Source organism: Gekko japonicus, unplaced genomic scaffold (genome assembly GCF_001447785.1).
Source record: "Gekko japonicus isolate JY-2015 unplaced genomic scaffold, Gekko_japonicus_V1.1 scaffold547, whole genome shotgun sequence".
Classification (NCBI taxonomy): domain Eukaryota; kingdom Metazoa; phylum Chordata; class Lepidosauria; order Squamata; family Gekkonidae; genus Gekko; species Gekko japonicus.
In genome coordinates this window covers 57,960-72,800 of record NW_015167551.1, presented here as the reverse complement: position 1 = coordinate 72,800, position 14,841 = coordinate 57,960, and positions in this window count along the sequence as shown.

Sequence of the window (14,841 nt, the reverse complement as noted above, 5' to 3'; positions counted from 1 at the left end):
GCAGCAATTTTTCCGGTTCGCAGGCCGGAATTTTTGCAGGACTGAGTGGGTTTTGCCACTGGGATGAGAACAAATAGAAGGGTTGCATGGATTGGTAGCAGAACCTGATATGTGAGAACTACTTTGGCTGTACACAGAGAACAGCAAGTCCAATGCTTGGATTATTTTGTTAATACAAAGAGCTCTTCTTCAAGATTACAAATTCCAAAGGGACTAGTCATATTAACCTGTTAACAACAAAACAAAAAGAATCTTCTAGTACCTTAAAGACTGTCAGATTTTCAGTGCAATCCTAAACAGAGTCACCTACTCTATCTATTCTGTCCCAAATTTTATTTGAGTGGGCAGTAGTTATAAATTGTAGTCTTTAAAATGCTACAAGACTCATATATGAAATACATTACTGTCCACTAAAACATGACTTGTTTGCTTTTATAGAAGCCATTTAGACTAGAATTGCTAACATTTGTTCAATCAATTTTAATGGAGAATTCAGATGACATCACTGGCATCCTGTTGCATTGTGGTGTTTACCCTGTTGTCATCCTGTCTTTTTTTAGACCTTATTTGTGGCTATTTTTAAAAATAAGAATACATTTTACTGGCTTTCATGAAATAAAGATGATGATGATTTATTATTGTTTACTTTATACCTGGCATTTCTCTCCAATGATTCCCAAAGCAGCGTTTACATCATTCTTCTTTCCTCCATTTTATCCTCGCAACAACCCTGTGAGCTAGATTTTAGGCTAAGAGTATGTGACTGACCCAAGTTCACCCAACAAGCTTCCATGGCAGAGCGGGGATTTGAATCTGGGTCTCCAGGTCTTGGTCCAACACTGTAACCCAGGGGTGTCAAACTCATTTGTTATGAGGGCCAGATCTGACATAAATGAGACCTTGTTGGGCCGGGCCATGTGTGTCGTAAAATGTAATGCAAACTAATTTATGCAGTAGCCAAATTGCTCACTCATAGCTTTAATGCCAGTCGCTCACAAAGGAGCATCCCGGGATGTGATATCAGAGTCTTGGGGGCGGGGGGTGTGGCCTTATGACACACTTCCGGTGATGTCAGGGGGTGTGGCCTTATGACACACTTCCGGTGATGTCAGGGGGTGTGGCCTTATGACACACTTCCGGTGATGTCAGGGGGTGTGGCCTTATGACACACTTCCGGTGATGTCAGGGGGTGTGGCATATGCTAATGAGTTATGCTAATGAGCTCCGGCAGCTCTTTTTCTACAAAAAGACCCCTGGAACTTACTTGTAAATAGGCGTGGGTATATTAGCCCAGGAATGTTTAAAAGGAGCCTAGCTCCCAATGTTAATCTGTTCTGGTTATGACTGAATTCAAGCGCTTGTTCGTATCTTTAATAAAGCTGATCACTTTGGTTGAAATCACTCTCCGGGGTCTTTGTTAGCGGCGATCTAACAATCCTTTTAATAAGAGGCCAGGAATTGAAGCCAGGACCTTCAGTATGCCAAGCAGATACTCTACCACTGAGCCACAGCCTCTCCCCAAGTGGAACTCTATCAGGCTTTGTGAGAATGCACATGTGAATAAAGATGATTGCATTGCACTGTATCATTAGGGATTGTTCAAGCAATTTGCTGAATAGCCATGAATGGACTGACAAAGAGTCTGGCGAAAAACTGGCTGCCTGATTGCAACTGGCAAATGGGACATGTGGCCAACCTGCTGGATGTTTAAGCGTCCCTAGCTGTGAAGCACTGTGTGCATTGATGACAGTGGGCAATTAATAAAAAATAATAATAAAGACAACAACAACTTGCAATCCATTGATGGAAAAAGTGTTTGCTAATAATTGCCATGTCCCTGGCAACTGCCCAGGTGGGCAACCACCAGCTGTCATTCTGAACTCCCAAATGGCAACAGAGAGATAATGTATCTGGGCACCTTGCTGTTTCTTTCTTTGTACACATTCAACACCATTTCATTTGTTGCTATAGATACTATCTTTCCACCTCACGTCTAGGATGAGCTGAAAAATAGGCACAGGAAGTTCGTTTCTGGGTGCTTGTACTTTCTCCAGAACATTCAGTTCCCTCCTACTGTGGAAAGGACAGTCAGGAATTGGCTCAAGTGATATAGTGAAAGATGCCAGCAAGTGGCTTCAAGATGGCTGACATTCACATTAATCCTTTCACCAGGCATGACCAGGGCTGCTTGTCTTCTGAGATTATGAGGCAGCAATTTATTTTTATATCCCCTACCCCCCCTTTGTGGCTGATTTTCATGGATGTGGAGATAATGCCTGAAAATACTCAGTCTGCTGAAAAGGGCTTCACTTATGGATGCCAACTCTAGCCTGGGAAATTCCTGGAGATTTGGGGGTGGAGCCCAGGGAGAGCAGACTTTGGAAATGGATTTCTTCTAGAATCTAGGATATACCATAGAGTCTGCCTTCTGATGCTGCCATTTTCTTCTGATCAGTTACCCCCCACTTGGAAGTTGGCAGACCTAAACTTTCACTGTTTAGGGGTCAATGCACAATGGGAGTGAGCTCCCGTCTCTAGTTCCAGCTCCTGCCAACCTAGCAGTTTGAAAGCAAGAAATTGTAAGTAGATAAATAGGTACCACTTCAGTGGGAAGGTAACAGCGTTCCGTGCACCTTGGTGTTTAGTCATGCCGGCCACATGACCACGGAAACGTCTTTGGACAGCGCTGGCTCTTCGGCTTTGAAACGGAGATGAGCACCGCAACTCTAGAGTCGGATTCGACTGGCTTTACCTTTACCTTTTACTGCCTTCTGATGCTGCCATTTTCTTCAGATCAGTTACACCCCACTTGGAAGTTGGCAGACCTAAACTTTCACTGTTTAGGGGTCAATGCACAATGGATCCTCCGTTATAGCTTTTACTCAGATTTTCTGTTAGGAATGTAAAGGAAAACTTGGCTTCAGTAACATTAATAGCTGGGAAGAATCACACATCATATTAATGTGGTCCCTTAGAGTAGAAATCAGCAGAACAGAAATCAGCAGAGTAGAAACCAGCCATTGGCAGCTCTGGTCCCAGTACACCCTCTGTGTGGGCCCATCCGATCTCCAACTGCAAATGCCTGAGGTAACCTTTTACAGGTCTGCAGGGCCTGCAAGACAGAGCTCTTCTGCCAGGTTTTTAGTTGAGGCGATGGACATCGGGCCTCCCCTCCAGTGGATCAGATCTGTGTCATCATCTGAGACCCAAATTATACTAAACCTCATCAGTTGAGGCACTGGCTAGAAATACGGGAATCACTAATAGTAATTTAATTGATGTATTTTACTTGTTTTTAACTGTATATTTTTTATGATGGAACCTGCCCTGAGCCTGCTACACGGGGAGGGCAGGATACAAATCTAATAAAATAAATAATAAACAGTGATCTGAATGAGCAGCATTACAGGATATGAGTACATTTAGCATCACAGTGGCTGTTTGGATCACAAGACTGTGGCTTTCAACCCTTCAGTCCATTCTCTCCCTTGTAGTAAAACTGACTTGGGCCTTCAGCTGCTCAGATAGACTACAAGGCAGAGAGGGGGGTTAAGATAGTGACAGAGTAACAACTTGTTGGAGAGGCTTCCATTTATTTTATTCTAACGACTGCTTTTCCCTATCTAGTCTGCTTAACTGGCAGAAATGAAATCCGGATAAGGCTGTAATATAAGTGGAGTGATTTAATCGTCCTGAGGAGTCCCCCCCCCCCAATCAGTATGAAAACATCTAATATATGCTGTGGTGCTTCTATGAAAAAAAATCCTGTGAGGAATTAGAAGACAATCTAAATCATCGTAACTTATTTGCTGTTCAGTGAACTGGATTTGTTTATGGTTGCGTGGGATTCATAGCCGCTGGTGTTATCACTAAATCTCTCACCAAGGCCATCTGTAATTATGGGAAGAGTCTGATCTTGTTGCCTGACATATTCCGCAGCATCCAGTCATTGGTGCCTGCATTCAGCAAATTTTTCATCTGCTGCTGTCCTCTGCAATGCTCCAGGTCACCTCAATGCTATATTAGAGGCATATACTTAGCTGATCCCACCAAATCTTCATTATAGATCTTCATAAAAGCAACGGTACCTGACAGAGCTTGTTTGCATCAGACAGCACCCTAGAACATAAGAACATAAGAGACGCCAATGTTGGATCAGGCCAAAGGCCCATCCAGTCCAACACTCTGTATCACACAGTGGCCAGAAAGTTTAAAATTCTGAGTCTCTGAGTAAGCTGTCTGTACTTTTTTTCTTTTTTCCTTTTCAAACACTTGGGTTTACTTCCTAAACAGGGCTGTGCTCATCGTTAGGAGGTGGGTAAAAACAGGTGTGCACAGAGATGGGCGCTTGCAAACCGTTCTTGTGAGCCAGGGGAATCTAATCTCTCCTCCAGCATCCAAGCAAAGTAAGACTGGCAATTACTTTGCCCCTGCTAACTCCCCCTTGTATAATGTCTCCAGCAATGTTCCCTCTAAGCTGAGGAGTCTTGTGAGCAAAAATTCTGCTTTGTGAGCTACTGACATTAAAGTTGTGAGCGAACAATTTGGCTACTGCATAAATTAGTTTGCTCTGGAGCCATCCTTCTTGAGCTTAGACAAAAATCTGTGAGCTGGAGGCTAAAAAAACTGTGAGCCAGCTCACACTAACTCAGCTTAGAGGGAACACTGGTCTCCAGTTCAAATCATTTTACAGCCTTAGCCACTACCACCAGGGCTTTTCAGCATAATGCTCTGTGTGAGGATCAGAGCAGAGATCCAACTCCCCCTGTCACAGGAGGATGAGGAAAACGCTAGAAGTTCCAGAAGTATTTTGAATGAGCTGTCTTTTCTTGACTGCCAAAACAGTGGAAAGTATTTTCAAACAAATCAGTGCTCTCAAAGCTTGACCACCTAACCCAGCTGGTAACCAAGCTTAACAACAGGGGCTCTATAAAGCTAAGACGTGCCAAGTGAACAACAAGTGGGCAGTCTTCCCAGTCACTCCAGGGAGACGTACCAAGGAGCTATGTGGGTTTCAACTCATTCCAACCTAGCAGAGTGGATGGATTCTTATCAGCTAGTTTTACAGCCTCATAAGATCTGCCTGAACATTTGTGAATTCAATGGACATATTCCTACTTGGAATACAAAGCTCCACACTGTACAGCATTTGAGAAATCTACTTGGCAACAGAATTAGCCCCCTGGACTTGAAATCAATAGAGACTCTTAACGACTCCTACCATGCACGTCCAACTATTCCCTCATTACTTCTTCATCAGAAAAGCTTTTTAAATTACAAAGGAATTTCCCCAGTTTGGGTTTTTGCCAACATAATACAATCTCCACTTTTAAATTCGAAAATCCCATACCCTCCTAGAAGAAGAAGAAAAGAGATTGGATTTATACCCTGCCCTTCTCTACCCAAAGGAGTCTCAGAGCGGCTTACAAACTCCTTTCCCTTCCCCTCCCCACAACAGACACCCTGTGAGGTAGGTGGGGCTGAGAGAGCTCTTGACAGAAACTGCTCTTTTCCAAGAACAGTTCTTATCAGAACTACGGCTTGCCCAAGGTCATCCAGCCAGGTGCAAGTGGAGGAGTGGGGAATCAAACCCAGTTCTCCCAGATTAGAGTCCACGCACTTGACCACTACACCAAACTGGCCTAGTTCTGCAGCAGTGGATAAACCCCCTTAAAGGAATTCCAGCCAGTGCCTCTTACCATGATTTCATTAGCTGGGTTGACTTTTCCATCCCCATAGAAATCAATGCTGAGCATCCCCTTCTTGAAGACATCCTTGAGGAGGATTTGATCAGTTCTTTTACAGCTCTGCCAGCCTCAGAGCAAGTGGTGATTACTAGGGCACAAACTGGGAAAATGGAGGTTTGTGGAGGTTCATGATTAGTGGGGAGTTCACGAACCATGAACCTTCACAAACCTTTCCCTTTAACAAACTGGTTTGTGATTTGTGAGGTTCATGGCATGGTAGAATGGCCCCTGTGGGCTAGAGATGCCAAACTCACAGCAAATCTCCAGCTGACTCTCCTTTACCCGCCCTCCAAGTTTGGTGAGGATCGGCTGTGAGGGGTGAGTAGTGGCCCCTCAAAGCAGATGCCCCCAGAAAAGTGTTCTCTGGAGAAATCACAGCCACAGGTTCAGGAATCAGGATTGTGTCAAACAGACCCACTGCAAGTTAGAGGGATCAAACTCACAGAGGACCTCCCAGGGCTGCCCCTCTTCCTGCCCTCCAAGTTTGGTGAGAATTTGCTGTGGGGGGGATGAGTAGTGCTCACCCAAAGCAAGTGCCCCCAGGAAAGTGCTCTCTGGCCTGGGAGGTAGCCAGCTGCCTGCCTCTGTACCAGAGAGCCAGTTTGGTTAAGTGCGCTGACTCTAATCAGGGAGAACGGGGTTTGATTCCCCACTCCTCCACATGCACCTGCTGATGTGACCTTGGGTCAGTCACAAGCTCTGGCACAGCTGTCCTTGAAAAAGAGCAGTTTGTGTCAGAGTTCTCTCAGCCCCACCTACCTCACAGGGTGTCTGTTGTGGGGAGGGAAAGGGAAAGGAGTTTGTAAGCCGCTCTGAGACACCTTTGGGTAGTGAAGGGCGGGGTATAAATCCAATCTCTTCTTCTGGTGGCCAATGACTGGGATTTGGGCGGTAACCCCCAATATTCTCCCTCATGCCTAGAAGGTTGTCACCCAGTTGTGAAGATGGATTCTGGGGGTGGCCAATCCTTCCCCTCAGGCCTGGGAGACAGTCACCTGCCCACCTCCTCATTGTGGACATAGTTGCTGTAGATGGGGAAACCTTGTGTGCAGTCAAACAAGCTCGCTTGTACAGATGGATGTTTGATGAGGTAGAGGTTTGCTTTGGTGGATATCGGTCCACAAGGTAGGTGTTGCGCTGTGAGGTAGATCTTGGTTCATGAGGTGGGTGTTGTGCTATGAGGTAGATGTCGATTCATGAGGTAGGTGTTGTGCTATGAGATAGATCTGGATTCATGAGGTAGGTGTTGTGCTATGAGATAGATCTGGATTCATGAGGTAGGTGTTAGGGTTATTGGTGTTTCTCAGGCTGCAGAAGTCCATTGGCATTAGCATGTCTGGGCCACAAATTGCTCCCACGAACCCCTGTGAAAAATGGTTTGGTTCATAGGGGAACCAACTGCATGAACAAAGGTTCATGAACCACAAACTGGGCCAGTAATGACTTTCAGTTCATAATTCGGTTCATGCCCATCCTTAGTGATTACTAATACACTGGAGCAACTGAGATTTAGACTCCTAGGAATTAAGGATGGCAGTTCTGCATCATTGGCTCAGACTTCTCCTCCTGTAGTTGTTAATGCAGAGGTGGTTCTACTCAAGCCCATTACAGCTCTACCATCCTCCACTTTACTTAACCCCTCAAGGGTTTCTCCTATGTACAGTAAGTTCTTCTTGCCTAAAGAATACACCTTTACTCATCACTCTGTTAAAATAAAGGGAGGCGAGGATGAGAAACCCAGCAGTAACCTTGAGGATTTTGAGCTGGGAATATGTGGGCCTCCTGTACAGAACTTAACTGATAACTCCACTGTTCCAGATCAAGTGGCCTCCTTTAAAAATAGGTGTATTTTTGTGGATTTAGAGGGGGAGCTAGAAACGATATAGAAATCCAATTGACAGTTAAATTTACTGTCTTGGCCCTGATAGGGTTGGGGAACAAACTACATGACTCTGAATTGTTTCTTTTCCTGCATAGGTTTTGGTATTTTATGTTTACAGGAAGCATGGGCGCAGGAGTCTGGCACTCCTATCCTTCATGGCTACTGTGCCTTTGTAGTACCAGCTGAGCTGCAGTCAGAGGAGGTAGGAGGGGAAAAACTACTACACCTCCTCCTTCTCTGCTTTTACTTCTATCCCCCCCCCATCATTTTAACTCAGCCTCTTAGCCCCGTCCTCTAGCCCAGGGGTGTCGAACTCATTTGTTATGAAGGCCGGATCTGACATAAATGAGACCTTGTTGGGCCGGGCCATGTGTGTCATAAAATGTAATGCCAGGAAGCGGAGCTATAAACTTTATAAAGGACACAAACACAAAGGTTTGGGTTTTTTTACTTAAAATAAAAACATGCTTAAAACATTAGCACCCTTACAATATCTTTTTATTTAACAATGTCTGATAACTGACACCTCTTGCTCTGAATTAGTGCATCAAAATGTCTGTGCTGCTGCCATCTTGAGTATGCTGTTCAGGTGTGTGTCTGTAAGCTGCAAACCTACGATGACGCAGCAGCAGCAAAACTGGAAGAAGCAGAAGACAGCCAGTTCCACTGTGAGCCTGATAGAAGCCCTCTGGGGGCCGGATCTGGCCCCGGGGCCGCATGTTTGACACCCTGATTTCCTTTCTAGTTCTTGATAGCTTTGACTACACATACACCTCACCACCACAGTTCCTGCTAAGCTGTGCTAGGGGGTGCTGGTGCACAAAATTTTAACAGGCAGCTCAGGAATTGTGAGCTTCTGCTCAGAAGAATTCCCCCCCCCTCCATTGGAAACAATGGAAGATGGGGGCATCTCCTTCTGGGGCCCATAGAATTGGACCACTTGGTCCAATCTTTTAGAAACTTGGAGGGGGTTTTGAGGAGAGGTACCAGCAGCTATGCTGCAAATTTGGTGCCTCTACCGAAAAACGGCACCCTGAGCCCCAGAATACACCCAGATCAATTCTCCATTATAGCCTATGGGGCCTATTGACTTTAATGGTCCTCATAGGCTACAGTGGAGCTGGGAAAATGTGGGGGGGTTTGCATACCCCTATTATGCTTTTCAGTATGGTTTGTAAGATCACAGGGAAAAGTGGGATATAAATATTTGAACAAATAAGTAGTTTGGGCAGGTTAATAACATTTAAGCAACTTCCTGTTTGTTAGGTTAGGCAAGGTTCTGATTGTTCCTCCTCTGTTATACTTGAACTGTAATGCTGGTTGTCATATTTCACAAATTTCACCCCCCACAAAGCAGACTGCAAGAGTTTTCTCCCCTAAGTGCTGGTATGTTTTCTAAGGCTCAGCACAAGTCAATGGTCCAAGGCCAGGTCTACCAGTATAGTGGACTGGGGTGTTGGTGGGGGGAGACCTGTTCTTTGGAGGTCAGGTCTACCAATATAGTGGCCTGGGGTGGGGAGATCTGTTCTTCGGAGGCCAAGTCTACCAATATAGTGGAAAGGGGTGGGTAGCAATGTTCCCTCTAAGCTGAGTTAGTGTGAGCTAGCTCACAGTTCTTTAGCCTCCGGCTCACACATTTTTGTCTTAGCTCAGGAAGGAGGGCTCCAGAGCAAACTAACGTATGCAGTAACCAAACCGTTTGCTCACAACTTTAAAGCCAGTCGCTCACAAAGTATAATTTTTGCTCACAAGACTCCACAGCTTAGAGGGAGCATTGGTGGGTAGACCTCTTCTCTGGAGGACAGGCTTACCAATATAGTGGAAAGGGGTGGGTGAACTTTGACTTGATTCCGTTTTCGCTTATAATACTTATTCTTAAAATATAGTTTGAATATAATTTAAAGGAATTTATTCTGAGATTTTTAGAAGGTTATGGAATTAATCTTCTAAAAAACTAATTTACACGATATTCAAATGTATACTTGCTCACAACTTTAATGCTACTAGCTTTTTTCACTCATGAGGTAGAATTTCTGCTTACAACACTGTGGAGCACTGCCAAGCAGCCTCCTGCCTCCTGTCCATCATACCAGTTGCAGGCTGGGTAACAGCCCTGGATGGGCCAGTTCCGTCCGCCCCCCACCCCGGCCTTATGTTTGACACTCCTGCTCAATGGCATTATGCCCCACTCTTCCTCTCCTCCTCAAACCCTGCCCTCCTCAGGCTCCACCTCCAAAATCTCAAGGTACTTCACAACTCAGAGCTGGCAACCCTACCACAAACAGGCAGGGGATCCCCCACCCATCCTTATTGGGGGGGGGAAAGTCTGTCACCCCAATGGTGTGATGTTACTTCCTAAAAAGACTGATGTCACATCTGGGTTTTCTCAGAACAGATCTCACACCATCACTGAGAGCCACACCACATGTCCCTGCCCCTCTGGTCTCCTGCTAGTTGAGTGGCAACCCTGATTCTCTCTGGATAGCAGATTTGCTGCCCTGCTTCATTGCATCCACTTATGCTCTGCTTACATATTTATAAATAAACATTGCCCAGATGTGTTAAGTCTAGAGTGCTTTCTCCTCTAAACACAACCAAAAGCACCATCCTACGCAGAGTTACACTTTTCTAAGGGCATTGAAGTCAATGGTCTTGGAAGGGTATAACTCTGCTTAGGATTGCACTGCAAATGCCATAGCTCTACTGTTGCCAGGACCTCTCACAGCTCAGGGAAGCAGGGAATGTGCCATGCTATTTTTATGCTTGTGCTCTTCCCGCCTCCAAGTTACCTAGTCAGATTCAGCTTAAGTGGACCATCCGCATTTTCCTTTTCCATGGGCAAGGTCACGGCCTTCTTTTGTTTTTCCATTCCTTTCTGAGCTCTCCAGCCCCCCTCAGCCTATTCAGTGAGGCTTTTCTATTGCTGCCTTTGTTCACTTGATCCGCCCCAGTCATTCAACAGGGTGCAGAAATATTTCTCTTTGGCTCTTCCCATGCCTGAACACCCCCCCTCCCCAATCCCCTTTCCCTGCCTTACTTTGTTTTGAGAAACAATCTCTTCTCTGAACAAGCTTGCCAGATTATCAGCATCTGCGACTGTCAATCAACTCTTTCCTAATGGATGAAGAAATTCCTGGGTTTCCAGACTAAGAAGCCCTGAGAGGCTTCCCGTCTTTTGGCTGCAAAACCAAGGCCACTGTCAATAGGGGAAAGACTCATCCAAAACCCCTCACAATGGCCTCGCCCCTCATTCCATCAGGCCTACTCTCTTCTGGGGATTTGCCTTGCTTCTTGATTGACATTGGGCCATGGCTTTGCCCTGCTCCTCTCGGTCCAAACAATGGCCTGCTTTCCCCTGTCTTATGCAGAGGCCAGACCTACTTTCCCCTCTGAGGCTTAAATCCCTTTTGTCATTTTTCACCCACTCCTCCTCCCAACCCCTTGGCTTTGTTCAACATTCAAGTAGTGCATGAGAACATAGTTGGGAGTCCAGTGTGGCACCTTTAAGACCGACAAAGTTTTATTCAGTGTATAAACTTTCATGTGCACATACACTTTTTCAGATACACACAAATGGCTCCTCTTTTTCAAAACAACACCTCAAGGCATGCTTTGCAAAAATAAAAAGAAACATCTGACCAACACCTTCTCCCTTTCTATCACCATAAACACCATGGACTATAAATCCAGCCTGCACTTGTACATTTCCGCTATAAGTCTCCTGGTACTGCGAGGTCAGGTTAGCTTTTTGCACCCATTGTTTGCATTTGGGGCAGTCTCCAGCTCGCGGTTTGGAATCTCAGCAACAAAAGCTTCCATCGCCTGCAGTTTGCTTTTTTTTTTTTAAAAAAAGGGCAGCCTCAAAAGAATAGGACCTTTGTTGATTTCCTATGGGAAACCTAAGGCAGAGGCAAAGGGGTTATGTGAACACAGCAACACACTAATGGGGTCCACATTAAGATATTCCAATACACCAAAATGGACATGGAACGAAGAGGTTGTAGGAGATAGCAGGAGAGGAGCACATTTAGTCCAGCAGAAATCAGGCCCTGCTACTCCGCGCCTCTCACAGCAGGACCTGGCCTTTTTCCGCCGGCTCGGTGTTGTCGTCCTCGCTGGAGCCGCCCTCGGTTTCCTCTGGGGTTGCCTGCAGCGCCTTAGCAAATTTCAGCTTGCCTGATGGTTTCTTCACCGGTGTTCCCACTCGCAGCTTGGGTGGCTCGGGTTTCCCCAGCTTTTCAGTGCTCGATCTGCTGCACTCGGCGGCGAAGTGGCCCCATTCCCCGCACCTTAGGTACAGTTGATCCCTGAGTGTTTCAGGCGGTCTTACTGGCTTCCCCTTCTGGGCCGGGTGAGGAGTTGGCTTTCCTCCCCGCCGCAGCGATGTCTAGGCGCAGAGTGTTTAGACGGCCCTCAGTGCTCTCTGCTTCCTGCATCCATGCCAGGAGGGCTATCGGATCCACCACGCGCAGGACCATTTCACGGATCTCATGATTCAGCCCCACCTGGTACAGCTCGGTCAAGACTTGGTCTGGCCAATTTTGGACCTTAGCTGCATGAAGTTTAAACTCTGATGAGTATTCCCTCACCGACCGCTTCCCCCTCAATGATCACTTCCCTGGTTTTAGGGTGCTCAGGAATTCCCTAGCCTTCCGGCCAGCATTCCGGTCCTCAAACTGGGCACGCAACGCCCACATAAAAGTGTCCACACTCACCAGCTCTGGGCCCCTCGCGTTGTGTAAGCCCATGTACCAAGTGGCCGCGGCCCCTCTCAAGTGAGCCGTGATTACATCTACTCGGCTGCTGTCATCTGGGAACAGGTGTCCCCATTTTTCCAAACGTCATCACCCAAACCACAAAGTAGGACAACTTTTCCGGGTCCCCATCGAAGGTCGCCTCGATTAGATCTTTTGGGCAGTGAAGGATGGGTCCCCTCGGGCTGTCTGGCCTGGGCACGGATGCTGGCTCGTCAGCGGGTCTGGGCGCTGGAACTACAGGCGGGCCCTGGCCCTTGGGGTGCTGGGACGGGGGGAGCCTCCTGAGGAGGTGGAGGGGCCGGCGCTGGTTGTGGCACCTCGCGCTCCGCTCAAAGACCCTGCAAATTCCTATCAATTTATCATCAGGGATAACACTCAACTGAGGTCTGTATTGTTTGTTGTGTGCTGCCCTTAGGAAAAGATTTTTTTATAATAGAATATTCTGTGTGACTTTGAAAACATTTGCTCTTTTCATCTGGGCCTAGATAAAAATGTTACCTGTAAGATAGGGTTATTTGCAGGAGCTGTCCAGAAGACAGAGTGACAACACAATAGTTCACTGGGCTGAGGTTCTTTAAGGAGCTGTGGATTGGCCAGAAATTCCCTTGTGGGCCCATCATTTGGCTTCCCCAGCTCCTCCCATATTTCTGCCAGCCCCAGAAGGCCTAGAGCTATACCAGGCAGCCATCAATGGCCAGGAGCTACACCAGGATACAGCGTCTCTGTCAGGACCCACAGTCAAACAACAGAGCACATGCTTCTTTGAAGGTTATACTTTATTGCCAGTACTATGGTAGCATAGACATAGTCACTGTTAGGAATAACTACTACAGAGAAAGGAAAGATATAGGGTATTCAAATGTACCCCCCCACACACCTATGGGCCAATCGGCCTGACTCCCGCGGACAGGAAGGAGGACCACAGCTGTTAGAGCCGAGGCTGGGAAACGAAACTAGTCACATGGTTAATTGATGGGAAGACACTACACAGTGAGAACGAGGAGGGAAGCAAAAAGAAAGGAATGCGGCAGCCACTGGCACACAGGTAATGAAAGCCAACCTGGGCCCATAAACAATATGGCAGCATAGCTGACAGCTTGTTCTTTAACCTAGAAAGAAGAAACAGAGCTGACTAGCAGTACATATGTAAAGGTAAAGGTTCCCTTGCTCGAATGCCAGTCAAATCCGACTCTAGGGTTGCGGTTCTCATCTCAGTTTCAAAGCCGAAGAGCCAGCACTGTCTGAAGACATTTCTGTGGTCATGTGGCCGGCGTGACTAAACCCCAAGGCGCACGGAGCACTGTTACCTTCCCACTGGGGTGGTACCTATTTATTTACTTGCAATTTCTTGCTTTCGAACAGCTAGGTTGGCAGGAGCTGGAACTAGAGACGGGATCTCACTCCGTCATGCGGCAACTCAGGTCTCAAACTGCTGAACTACCGACCTTCCACAGCCTGTAGTTCAGCATCTTAACCACTTGAGCCACCTTGTAGCACCTTAAAAGCCAGGACTTTTTTTCTGCCTAAGATCTTGGAGAGCTACTGCCAGTCAAAACAGAGCCAGATGGACCAGTGGTCTAACTTGGTATATGGCAGCCTCATGTAGGACATGAGCGCATGGGACATTCACCAGACATAGGGGATCTCAGTGTTACACTCAGGCACACATAACATTCCCTTGCAACTCAGTGTGAAATTGTTAGCAGCCTTGAAATTACTGAAAGTGGCATCGAAATATCGAAAATAAATTTTCAAAGTATGTTTTATTTTAAAGCACCCAAGCAAGGCTTTGGAGGGAGAATTTGAACATAAGGAGTTGTGGAAAGTCTTTAGCCTTTTTCCCCATCAGCCGTAGTGTTCCAAACTAGCCTTACCCTCTCCGAGGGGGAAAGATGCCGCTATAGCCAGTAAGGAAAGGTAGTCAGGGAATGTTATGTATCTACATATTTGTTTTTAAATTGAGCTTGACCCTTAGACTTAAACGTGTTTTTTTTAAAGGAATAATTTAAGGATTGTGGCCCTTATTGTAAAACATTTGATGTTCATAGAAAGGAACCCTAAATTTCTGTGTTTTACACTTCCTCCATCAGAAAACAGAACAGATACCCCTTATTTAGGACTTTAAAACTCCCAAGATGTTACGTTTCTGAACTGGCAGGTGCAGATGGAGAAGAGGATACATAAGGGAAACTACTAGGACACTTCAGATTGTCATTTTTGTGCACACACCAGCTAGAAAAATAGCCTGCCCGCTCCCACTGGCTCTGAGCCCCGGGATTCTACTTGCTATTCTGTATTTAAAACAAACAAATGAACAAACTAGCCCTTTGTCCTGGCAGACATACCTACCATCACTGCTGAAGATAGCACCAGGGTCTAAGAATCTTTCCCACCCCCATTCCTGGGATCCTTGTCACTGGAGTCCAAAGCATCAAGCCTCAAGGATTGGGACTTC